Source organism: Leptidea sinapis, chromosome 9 (genome assembly GCF_905404315.1).
Source record: "Leptidea sinapis chromosome 9, ilLepSina1.1, whole genome shotgun sequence".
Taxonomy (NCBI): Eukaryota; Metazoa; Arthropoda; class Insecta; order Lepidoptera; family Pieridae; genus Leptidea; species Leptidea sinapis.
The window spans coordinates 13,180,276-13,193,051 of NC_066273.1; positions in this window are offsets into that span (position 1 = coordinate 13,180,276).

Here is a 12,776-nt window from a genome sequence, read left to right on the forward strand (position 1 = left end):
CTTTATAAGTTTCTTGTGACCCCTCTGATGTTATAAGAGTAAAGATCGCGGTGGTAACATACCAATTACTCTCCAGTGACCCGTATGCTCTCTTCTTCCATAAAAAAAATATATTATATCTTAGTATGGGTACTGTAACAAATCAATTCCGGGGAAAATAACGCACCAGCTACATAAACAGATACCACTAACAAAACAACGAAAACTAATCGCAGATAGAAACAATACCTATTTAAATATATCGTGTCCAAGAATATGTAAATAAAAATGTGAAATAGCTCTTCACACAACTAATAACACTTTTATTTCTTATTATTTAACAGCCAAGGATATGTAACAACTAATTTCGACATGGCCGAAGATATTGAAAGTACCTGTGTGTTTATTTTAGATACATATTTAAATATATATATATCGTACTTCCATATAGCTTCTTCTTTGTGATGTAAGTCTCCGCTTTATATTTATTTGGATCGTATATTATTATAGTAATTATCAAACAGCATTACCAATAGATTTAGGAACTAAATCATGTAGTTAAGTTAATTATTATTATTATGTAAATAAGCAACAACACGCAAACTAGACATATTGTAAAAGGTTTTACCGTCAGACTTTTAAAGAAGAGAAAATATTTCTTCATAATCGCATTATCTAAACATCATCATCATAGTAATGAATAACGGCAGATCAGTGGCTTATTTTTAGTTGGAATGTATTTAAGACTTATTCAATTTCTGTGTCAAATCCTTGTTAGCCTAGGGCAGCAAAGCGGTTGCGATTTCCGACGAAGTAGAAAGAGAGAGCATTAGGGACTCGAGTAGTGAAATCGCACGAGTGATACGAATATGAAGTCTTTTTGACTCTCGCACAATAAATCTAAGGCTAGCTGACTCTTAATTGGTAGATAATATAGAGAGTGGTGCCATAATGGCGACATTAAATGAACACACTGTGAGCTATCTAACCTTAATCGTAAAAAAAAAAATCCTAAAATATGAAGTATATAATTGAAATTTTCAAATAAACCAATTATATATTGACCTTGATCCTGCAGACACTCTGTCCAAACAGTTTTTCGGGACTATGTTAGTTTAAGATTCTTTCTGCAAATAAATAATACTACTTATAAATTTAGTAAACAAAATTTTATCACACTTGCGTGGTCGCGTAAGACTGCTCGAAGTAGGTGTCAGTGGCTAGGATAGCACGCGGATACTAGATTTCTTACAGGTTGTTCCGAATTGATATGGCATATTTATTTATTTAGGTGAATTATGTATTTGTTTTTGAATATTTTTTTAATGATTACGGTTAATTAGTTCTTCCCGTGTGCTTATTTAATGTCTCAATTATAGCGCTACGCTATATAAACTGTAACTGGCCAGTATCTTACGGCCATTCCCAATATACTATCTACAGATAGAGATAAATTACTACCTTCTACTCGGCCGTTAGTCTTCTCCACCCTCAAAGCCAATAATTTACGGCCGTTCCCAATATTCAGTCTATCTCTTACTTGAGATAAAAATCGTAACTACCGTTGACTTTCTGTCCCAATAAACTTATCGACGGTAACTCACCTTATCCGTACACGCTGTCTGTCAATGGGAGGACATATAGCTTACCAACGATAGAAGTTTTAATGGAAATTTCAATTCATGCGTCCCAATATAAGGCGATAAGAATGACTTATCAGGTATATTGGGACAGCTTCATATTATTGACAGCTAATTACTGAGAGTAGAAGGTAGTATTTTATCTCGATCTGTAGATAGTATATTGGGAACGGCCGTATGTGATAGATTTTCATACATCCTTTATGCCCGCATTTACGTAATAAATGTCGAACTTTCGGCCCATTTGTCACATCACAACCAATACACATTTCGAGAAGGTATAGTAGAAATATTTTTTCATCAATCACGTACCTGCCTTCAGTTGAATTGCTAGATTGTCATTACTTTCATGTTCGTGTAAGCTGGCAGTGACAAAAGTTTACGAAGGTAGACAGTAGATAAATATTATTGTGCAATACAGAATAAATATGGATACCACGACAATTCCGTACGATTTATGTAGTTATTTGTGTTACAAGGGGGCAACGTGATATACTCCTCGAGAGCCTTATTTCGAATTCAGAACCTAGCGAGAATGCAATATACGCCACTCGATACCAAAATATTTTGGCCAAGAATGACACTACTTTTCATCACTACTCGAAGTTCGTGCGTTACTTTATAGTGAAAGTTTTAATAATCACAAATAAATCAAGAACGCAAACCAATCAGAAAAGAGAAAGCTTAAACTCATATTAGAACAAAATTGTAGTTTGTTCCCGCTATCCTGTAAGGCCAATTTTCTTAATTCGACTATCCAAATACCTACGCATGTTGAAAAGTAATTTATTTCATTAGGAATGCATATTATTATATTTATCTTAGTCATAATATTGTATGTCGTAATAAATTGTGTATGTATAGTACTCTTCAAAGTAAAAATGTAAATATTACAAATACACCTAATATTTGAAATAAACTTTACAATAAATAAGATTTTTTTCATTTCTGAAGCCCTTTGATTTGTTATCTTTTTAGTTAAGATTTGAGAAGCATATAAATAAAGTGATTTCCAACAGTTTTTAAAGATTAAAAGTTTTGTACCAAATTAGACCATTTATAACCACTGATATGCGCATACGTCTTTGTGAGGCTCTTGTTCTATCCAAGCTTCACTATACCGATACAGTGTATGGTTCGAGGTTGCTTGGCAGAACAAGAAATTTAATACAAAGAGTACAAAACGCCTGTGCTCGTTTTTGCTGGGATATACCGGCCTGACAACACATTTCTCCATACCTCAAAGAAGATAATGGATGCTCGTAGACGACTTTATTTAGCCACGCTTCTCTTTGGTATTATTATCACAAAAACGCCAAAATATTTATATCATACATTGGAATGGCTACGTCAGCGCAGTCAGTTAAATTTTGAAACAAGGTTCGCACTCAATGTCCTGTCAGCCCCACTCCATCATTCCGCCTCTTAGAGGAAGATTTAGGTACAGTGCCACCAAGTGCTGGAATGATATATCCGTTTCGGAGCTTGAAGACTGTTGAAACTTTCTGGAAAAAAAAGTTAAAAACCTTATATTTGGATTATTAAATATCTTATATTATTACGTATTATGTCTATAAAGATAACAACTGGGATTGGACTTTTTGTTTGTTTCTTGTTTGTTGCTAATATTTCTAAAATTGCTATACCACGTTGATTGCGGCAGAGTGTCAGAGCCTAGATTGACTGGTGGACAAGTTTTCAGTCTTAGGGTAAATGTGATGTGGTGAGACTTCAGGGCGCTTGCTTTTATGCGCCACTTGGTCAAACACGCATAAGTGGCATCGAGCTGAGTTTGAAAATGTCTGGTCGCCTCATTGGGGTCACTGTTACAACTGAGGAACGCCGCATCATCGGCACAGCTGCTTCTGGTGATTGGGGTAGGTCACTTGTAAATATGTTATAGACTCCATCAGTAGGTAGTAGGAGTGAGGAAGGTACATTTTAATTTTGCACATTAGTCCTTTATGCCAAACCCGATTGAAAGCTTGTTGTACGTCGAGAAAAGCAGCCGAACAGTATCCCTTCTTTTCCAGACATTGTCTAACTGTACAATACACTCTGTGAACTTGTTCTATGATGGAGTAGTGTTTCCGGAAGCCAAATTGATGGTCAGGTATTACATGGCCCATATCTAGGCAAGAGGATAGTCGTGCTAGGATGATCCTTTCCCACAATTTTGGTGCGTACACAGTACAGGCGTCAGGCTAATAGGGCGATAAGACGTGACTTCAGTAGGCGGTTTACCAGGCTTATGGATCGCAACAATTTGTGATGTTTTCCAGAGTGCAGGAACAAGCGAGGTTCTCAATGTGGCATTGACAAGGATGGTCAAAAACGTAATGCACTTCTTAGGAAGCTCTTTCAATGGCCTGCGGGTGATTAGATCAAATCCAGGTGCATTTTGGCTATTTCTATACCCACCTCTCTTGGTGTAGTAGGTCTCAAAGGCAGGCATAGTTGCAGGTCTTGTCCTAGGATTTGGTCTATTTCTGGATCTTCTAGACTATCCATATTGTTGGGTTGGAATACGTTGGCCAGGTATGTAGCAAAGGCCTGAGATTATTCTTGGTAAGATTCGTTGAAATGAGGTTAGTTGAGGATATTTTTTGCTACTATGACTAACGATTCGGTTGAATGGAGTCAAGAAAACGTTTATAATACAGGTGTAAGCACAACGAGACACACGCCCGCGCAATGTTCCGGTCTGCATCGGGGTAGTCAGAGACAAAAGGATTCCACTTGCTTCTATCCTTACAAACCTAACGCGCTTCCTCTACATTCATTACTCTTTTCATACATGCTCGCCGCTTGCGGGTGCTTCGAACCTTTCAAAATGTCCCCAGTTTGGTCGATGAATGTTCTACGAGGTCTGCCGCGACCGACATGGTCACACACACTTGCCTTATATATTACTGAATGAATACTCTACTTTCAAACCATCTGGGAGGCAGTGGGAGGCTCCTTTGCACCGGATGTCGGCTAGATTATGGGTACGACCACGGTGGCTATTTCTGCCGTGAAGCAGTAATGTGTAAGCATTACTTTGTTTCGGTCTGAAGGGCGCCTTAGCTAGTGAAATTACTGAGACTAATGAGATTAATGAGACTTAACATCTTATGTCTCAAGGTGATGAGCGCAGTTGTAGTGCCGCTCAGAATTTTTGGGTTTCTCAATAATTCTGAGCGGCACTGCATTGTAATGGACAGGGCGTATCAATTACCATCAACTGAACGTTGTCAATCATCTCATCACTGAACTGAATCTCTGAATCATTGAACATCATCTCTTCCCTCATTTAAAAAAAAAGGGAAATGAGAAGGACGACATCTACAAAAATGAGCATTTATTTAGTTATTAATTAATACGTAACTATTAATAGCGACATTCGCTCAATGACTTACAATTTTCTCTTAAAAATCCAACAAAAGCATATTGTTCATCTGAGCATTCCATGAATGCTCCTTAAGCTGCTTGCTTTTATTTATTTAATTACTAGCTGACCCGGCAAACGTTGTTTTGCCATATAAAGTATTTTTAGTGTACGACCGTTTTTTCATCATTCGTGTTAATATTGACACTCACAAAATGTGGCTTCCTATTGGTAATAGTCAAAGTCAAATAAACTTAATTCAGATAGGCTTAAACAAAACGGTTCAGCGGTCACTATAAATATTTCTTTTAAATTGCTGAAATCACCAAATTATGTTCGGTAAAAGTTGAGCTCATGAGAAGAACAAAAGAAACTCAACTGTCCCTATTTTCAATCAATAGAGTATTTAAAAATGGCTTTCTCTATCGCTGGAGCCTCGCTGTACTATGCGAATACTGGCAAAGCATCACGTGACATCACACGCTGTTCTGCACTACGCATTGCAGCGCACTCGTTCCAGTATGTAAGCAAATAAGTGCTCAATACATGAGTAGAAAAGATACCGTATCATGAGATACGGTATCTTTTCTTTACTAACACAAATGTTAAGTATCAAATATTGACGGTAGAGTGAACTTAGTTTCACAAAAATGAATTTCTTAAAAATTCGAACACTTAATTCAATTTTACGTAATGAGGGTGGCGAAAAATAGTTTTTCGCTACACACGGCTTTATACACAGTAAGTAGTGAAATTCTTTTTAAGTTTTAAAACTACCTTCAAAAATAACATCCAATAATCGGTAAATTTAAGACTTACCAAATTAAGTGAATTTGAATCCTTAATCTAATTTCGGTTAAAACTTAGTATCCCTTAGCACGAATTTGCATGTAAAAAATATTGTAGTTGATAGAGCTTTGGTCCACGATGATAGTGTTTCAAGTTTTCAAGAAAAACCAAAATAAAAGTCTACCCTCCCCAGCCTATCTGTCACAGACTATTTGTTACATTTTATTTCACAGTTTTTCATACAATTTAAGCCGTTTTACCTGTCACGAACTTCTTTTACATTTCATTTCACTGTTTTTCATGCATTTGTATGGCAGTATTAGCTGGAACCCTTTGCCTGTACTTATATTTTACTAAGAAACCAAAATCATTTTATGACAGTTTTAGCCTCCCACCGCGATGGCGCACATGTAGTGTTTATTTACGTGATTTACCTGTTTTAGGTTAGATTTTTTTTTGTGATTTTCTTGAAAACGTTGCATTACCTTGTAATAGGAGTGGTATCATTATAATCGTGGACTAAAGCTTTATCAACTACAATATTTTTTACCTCCTAATTCATGCTAAGAGATACTAAGTCCCACCCGTAATTTCTGATGACGAAGAAAGAGAATCCTTTTTTTTAAAGGTGTGACGTCACCACTTTTGACATCACAAAAGTTGACTGGCTGGTAATCACTCATCATGGATCATCGAAAGAAAACTGCACGTGATCACCTTCGTTTATTCCACAGTGTAACAACGTCCCAGACATATCCGTATCGTACGACAGCCTGAGCTCGAATTCCTCGAGTGTCTTTTTTTTTTTTTTGAGAGGAGGAAATACTGTTACGTATTGTATGTAATATATCGGACCCGAGTGTCCGCGTAAGCGGACGCCCCATACCGACTAAAACCTCCTCTGTGCTGTTAGCAGCCCTGGCTTTCACACTACGCAACAATAGTCGCGGGGCGTCTCCTAAGGAGACTCGAACCTCAGACCGGCTGTGTGCTTGTGAGAAGGAGAGAGAATGAAAATGAAGATGAAAGATGAAAAGGTGAGAAGAACACACTCGCCGGCGAGTGTGGTGATGTTTTGTGTAATGTATATGTTTGTATGTATGTAAGTAGTGTAAATGTTTGTGTGCATGTATGTTTGTGTTTTGTGTCTGTTTGTGGAGTGTGTTTGTGTTTGTGTAAGTGGTGTATGTCAGTCCGTCAGTCAGTCCGTGTGTGAGTGAGTGTAGTGAAGCGATTACAGGACGAGGACTAACGTCTCGTCGGGTATCAAAACAATGTGTGGTGTATCTAGGGTGCGGGCCGCTGGCCATCGTCAGAGTGACGAGTGCCAGTGGATTGCGGTGGTTGACCGCGCCTACGCCTGCGAAGGCGGTGTGTGCGTGTCTGTGTCGGTGTTTGTGTGGGTGTCGCGTTCGCGATATTGATGTCGTCATCCGGGTCTACCGTGACGTGTCTGGGACGTCTTATTGGGTTGAGACTATGGTGAAGGGGGGAGTACCCGCATGCCTTCCTAACCAAGATGTTGGGATGGTTAGGCGCCTTGTCAAAGAAGCGTCGCGAGATCTCTTTAAAATGTTGTCCCCAAGTGTCAACAGTGTGGCAATATTTATAGGGCTCGGCTCACATGCACGCGTTTTCGAATAATGCTTTTTAACAATATTTTGATGTTACAATGTAATCAAATAATGACTTATGATTTAATTCTAGAATAAAACTAAAAATCTTTTTCTTCTCGTTTTTATAGGTGTTTATTAATTGTGATGTTATATAGTATTTATATATTATGGATTTTTTAATTCTTGCGGGTTTTGCGTAGCAAACATGAATAGCTCGCAGTATAATAATTGCAGCTATTTTTCCTACTTCTTCGCACTTATCATTATATTTTGGATAAGCCATGGTGACCAAGGCTGTCTACATTGCCTCCGCAGCGGCACATATGGGGAAATGTTCTAGGGATACCAGGCGAACCAACTGCGATTGAGAAGCTGGAATTATCGAGAAGTGTCCCTATGTTACTCGAAGGAGTGGCCTGAAGCCAGTACCCTGAATCTCGTTCACTAACAGCAATAAAACGAGCCTGATCCGAAATATTGTGACTTGATAATAATATCCTTTTGTGAATGATTTTGCACTGTGGCTTTAAAGGGTAATTTTCATTTGGACAGGCAACTTTCCAAGCATTTTAAGCAGTTTCCGCATACACCAGTGGCTGAGACCCATTAGGGGAGATTATTTTATCATATAAAGTGCTGACACTGTGAACAGAAGATAAGAATGCTGGTAAGGATATACTAGATATATTTTTCTGATGCCAATTCCACCAAAACGAATGGGCAGAGAAGCCTGGCACCAAGAAATATCAGACAATGAACAATTAAATATTTTTGATACTAAATTTCGTAGAGAATCGTCCAAACTTGAAATTTATCTAATTTCTCATCCATTGATTGGTTCAGTAGACATATGAGTTACAAGAGGCTTGGTAGCTGAAGTTTGATACAAATGGTCTCGTTGACCAGCTAACGTCAGGGTGTCGAGTTTGCGTGACGGTGTGCGCGTGCTTTGTTGAATATTATCACTGATAATTAAATAGATAAATCCCTGACGCGCTAAAAGTATAACTTCTTAGACCTATTTAGAACCTAACGTAATTTTAGTTATTTACTGTCGGCACACGAATATTGTCTACACTTCATAGCAAGTGCATCAAAAAAGGCTATATATCATCGATATCATAGTTGTATATAATACTTAATCAGGTCAGGCCCTTTAATCAAGGTAGAAACAAAGAGCGAAATCAAATTTCACCGCCCTTTGGTCGACGCTTTCACGCCACAAACCGTATCGGTGCCAGAATAAGAGCTGCGATATTCTTTATGATTTGTACATCATGCAAATTCGAAGTCAAAACTTTTTATTGCATGTCACTTGTCAATGGTAAGACGCCCCCGATGTCACGGCCTTATGCATAAGTTACATTTCTCTTGAACTGTATTCCTCTTGAACACATTCGTGTCTTCAATTTCAGTAACTACTCTTTAAGGCGAATTAACGAGACAACTCCAGGCTTTTTGTTTTAAAATACTCGACGAATAGAAAAAAACTGTCAATTAGCAGACACAGATTGATCAAATAATTAGGTACAGGTCCAAAGTTTATAACAAGGAAACTAAATACTAAATTGAATTATACAGTCAGCGTCAAAAAGATAGCGTCACCCATTGTATTATAAAACATGGCAACACCAATCGTTACCATATACATCTATTTACCAAAATCACACACTAATAAATATGCTACTAAAACCCTAGTAGAGATACAGAGCTCAGTCTAATGTAGGGCTTCCAATCCCGCGGCCTGTATTCAATCTCGGCATTTGGGGGACTACGAATTTTCAATCCCGCGGGATCTCGGTATTTGCGGGATCCCGCATATTGAAAATATGCACATTTTAAAACAATGAATTTATCAACTCCACTGTTATTTACGTACATATTACTATTAAAATGAGATCAATCAAATTATACTGTTTTTTTTTTTTAAAAAAAAAAAAAACAAAACAAATTGTTATCAAAAAATACACAACGCAAAATTACAAAATCCACCAAAAAAAAATAACATTTTAAACATATAAATTATTACTTAATTATTAAGTTTTTCAGCTTTTAATATTAACTGAAAATGTTTGCGAAGAAAATACAACATTTCCAAACTGTCGTCTGCCAAACTACTGCGTATTTTACTCTATTGCCTGGCCAGAAAATGCCCTTTCTGCTTCCACACTTGTGGGCGGTATTCCTTTTAAGGGCTTGTACGTGAATGAATCTTTCATTCACGTACATACCCTTAAATTTTTATTCTATTCTAAAAGTATGTATCAATAAACATCACGAAAATACGAAACAGTTAATAACTTGAGTTATTAAGAATAATAATTCACGCAGATTATCTTATATTGCATCGCATGCACGCTTTTTTTCAGTCCCGCAAATCCCGCGCCCGTAATCCCGCATCTCGCGGGATTGGAAAATGGTGCGGGATCCCGCAATACCGAGATTTCGGTATTGGAAGCCCTAGTCTCATGTTTATAGTCAATGTTAATATTAATATGTCAACTGATATAAAGTTTTTCAACAATCTAATTTGAATCCTATTATCTTGGGGCGAAAGTTCATTTTCCTATATTTTGGCAATTTATGTGTAGCTATATATTTGGCTACTTTGGATGACGCTATCTATTTGGTCATTTTCGGTGAATCGATGTATATGGTAACGATGGGTGCTGCCATTTTTTTTAATGCTATTACGCTATATATTTGACGCTGACTGTACAGATTGCACAGAGTCTTTGTTCGCAACGGAAAAACTATATTTTCACAAATTTGTTGATCTCCATAAAAGATTTCAACAATGTGAGATGTCAACCAATGTGTTAAGAATTTGTTATCGATCCGAGTGATTACGCAAAACTATGAAAGTTCAAAGTGGAAAATCTTTAACAAACGAACATAACATGACAATAATATCAAGCAATCCAATTATATATATTTTTTAATAGAATGTTCGAGCTGTCAATATAAAAAGTTTCACCCATAAATTTACTTATTTTAATGCAAAGTAAACAGAAGGCCAAACCGGCAATTTCATATTTAAGCCCGTATTACATTTGATAGGATGTTATTATTATAATTGAAAGAGTGTTGTTGTCTTCTTTCTGAGTATCGTAACATAGTCTTCATATTCCATGAAATAAAACAATAATATCAGAGCAGTTGACAGTCGCAGAGCTTATCATCACAAACAAGCTAATTTCACTAACACTATCTGAGGCTAGAGGTCACAATTAAGTGCGTTTTGGTTAAAACATCAGCTGCTATGTTTCCGCGATTATCGACTATAAAATTCCATCCAAGATACATGAAGTTATCACGTTTGTTCTCCACAAGAGTGACAAAGAGGAACAACGATTTTGCTTTTTTTTAAATGCAAATAAGGGACGAGACGAGCGGGACGTTCAGCTGATGGTAATTGGTACGCCCTGCCGATTACAATGCAGTGCCGTTCAGGACTTTTTATGGAATAGGAGGACAAACGAGCGTACGGGTCACCTGTTGTAAAGTGATCACCGCCACCCACAATCTCTTGCAACAACAGAGGAATTACAGGAGCGTTGCCGGCCTTAAAGGAAGGTGCAGCTTTTTTTGAAGGTACCCATATCGTATCATCCAGGAAACACCGCACAAGGAAGTTCATTCCTCAGCTTTGTAGTACGTGGAAGAAAGCTCCTTGAAAACCGCTCTGTGGAGGGCCGCCACACATCCAGATGGTGGGGATGATATCCTAACTTCATGTGTGGCCGGACCAGCGCTTGTAGAGCGCTAGAATGTGGGCCGGCTTGAAGTATTGCTGTGCTCTATTAATGACGCCCAGTTTTTTCGAAGCCAAATTGGCTTTGCCCTCCAGATGGCCACGAAATTGGGAATCGCTCGCAATTTCGAAACCTAGTATTCCGATACTAGGCGAGGCTTTAAAGGAAGTGTTGTCGAAGAGTGTTGATACGAGAAATGGATTTTTTTTTAGTGGTAAACGCGCAAACTTGAGTCTTCTGGGGGTTAAATTGGACAAGGTTCAATTTAGCCCATTCCGCGACCTTCTCAAGAGAGGACTCGATAGAAGACACAAGTTTTGCGGCATTGGTCGACGATTTCCCTAGAGAGACCTGCATGGCCCGTGTATATGGCATCACCAGTGCTGTCGTCTGCATAGCAATGTATGTTGGAGGTGCCCAACATATCATTGATATGCAGAAGAAACAGCGTGGGAGATAGCACACAGCCTTGGGGCACTCCAGCATTCACGGGCTTCGGGTTCGAGCAATATCCGTCGACAACGACCTGTATGCTGCGCCCAGTGAGGAAGCTGGAGGTCCACTTGCACAATCTCTCGGGAAGCCCAAATGATGGAAGTTTTGAGAGGAGCGCCTTGTGCCATACACGATAAAAGGCCTTCACTATATCCAGGCCAACTGCCAGGCCTTCCCGCTTGCTTTCAATAGCCGCCGCCCATCTATGTGTTAGGTATACCAGAAGATCACCTGCCGACCGACCATGACGAAAGCCGTATTGACGGTCGTTGATCACCTGGTGACCCTGAAGGTATACCAAGAGCTGGCGGCTAATTATGCTCTCCATGATTTGGGAGAGCAGGGAGGTAATAGCAATAGGCCTGTAGTTTGCCAGATGTGAACTGTCTCCTTTTTTTGGATCGGATGGACAAGGGCTGACTTCCATGAGTAAGGGACTATGCCTTTGGAATAAGAGTGCCGGAATAAACGATTTAGCACCGGCGTCAACTCAGGGGCACACGTTCCAAGCACGATTGGAGAAATGTCATCCGGCCCGCTCGACTTCCTGACGTCCAACGAAAACAGAGCTCACCTAACAGTTTTCTGTCTGAACTGTACTTCAGGCATAGAGATCTGACACCGCGGATGGTAGGCGGTGTTTTTCCGCTGTCGTCAAGAGTCGAGTTGGAGGCGAAAAGAGCGCACAGGATATCGGCTTTCTCTTTTGCCGTATGGGCCAGGCTGTCATTCCTCATGTGCAACGGCAGCATGGACGGCTGGTTGAAGTTACCAAGAGCAGCTTTTGACAACGACCAGAACTTGCATGTTCCGGTCGGGTAACTGGAAAGCTGCTCGCCGATTTTGACGACGTGCTTTGACGTCGCAGGGGCGATTTGCCGTTTAAAAAATCTGGATGCACGGTTATATTTCCTCTTAAGAACTTTGCAGTTCAGATCCTTTGTGCAAAGCGCCGCAACCCAAGTTCGATATGCCTGTTTTTTGCAGTCAGTTGCTGCTTTAACTGACGCATCGAACGAGGGCTGTGATCTGCAACCGATCGGTACCACAGAGCTTGGTATCCATTCCCTGTAGTATCACATCGGCTCCTGCAACGGCGCAGGCACTAGGATCATCCGAAGGGAAACAAACC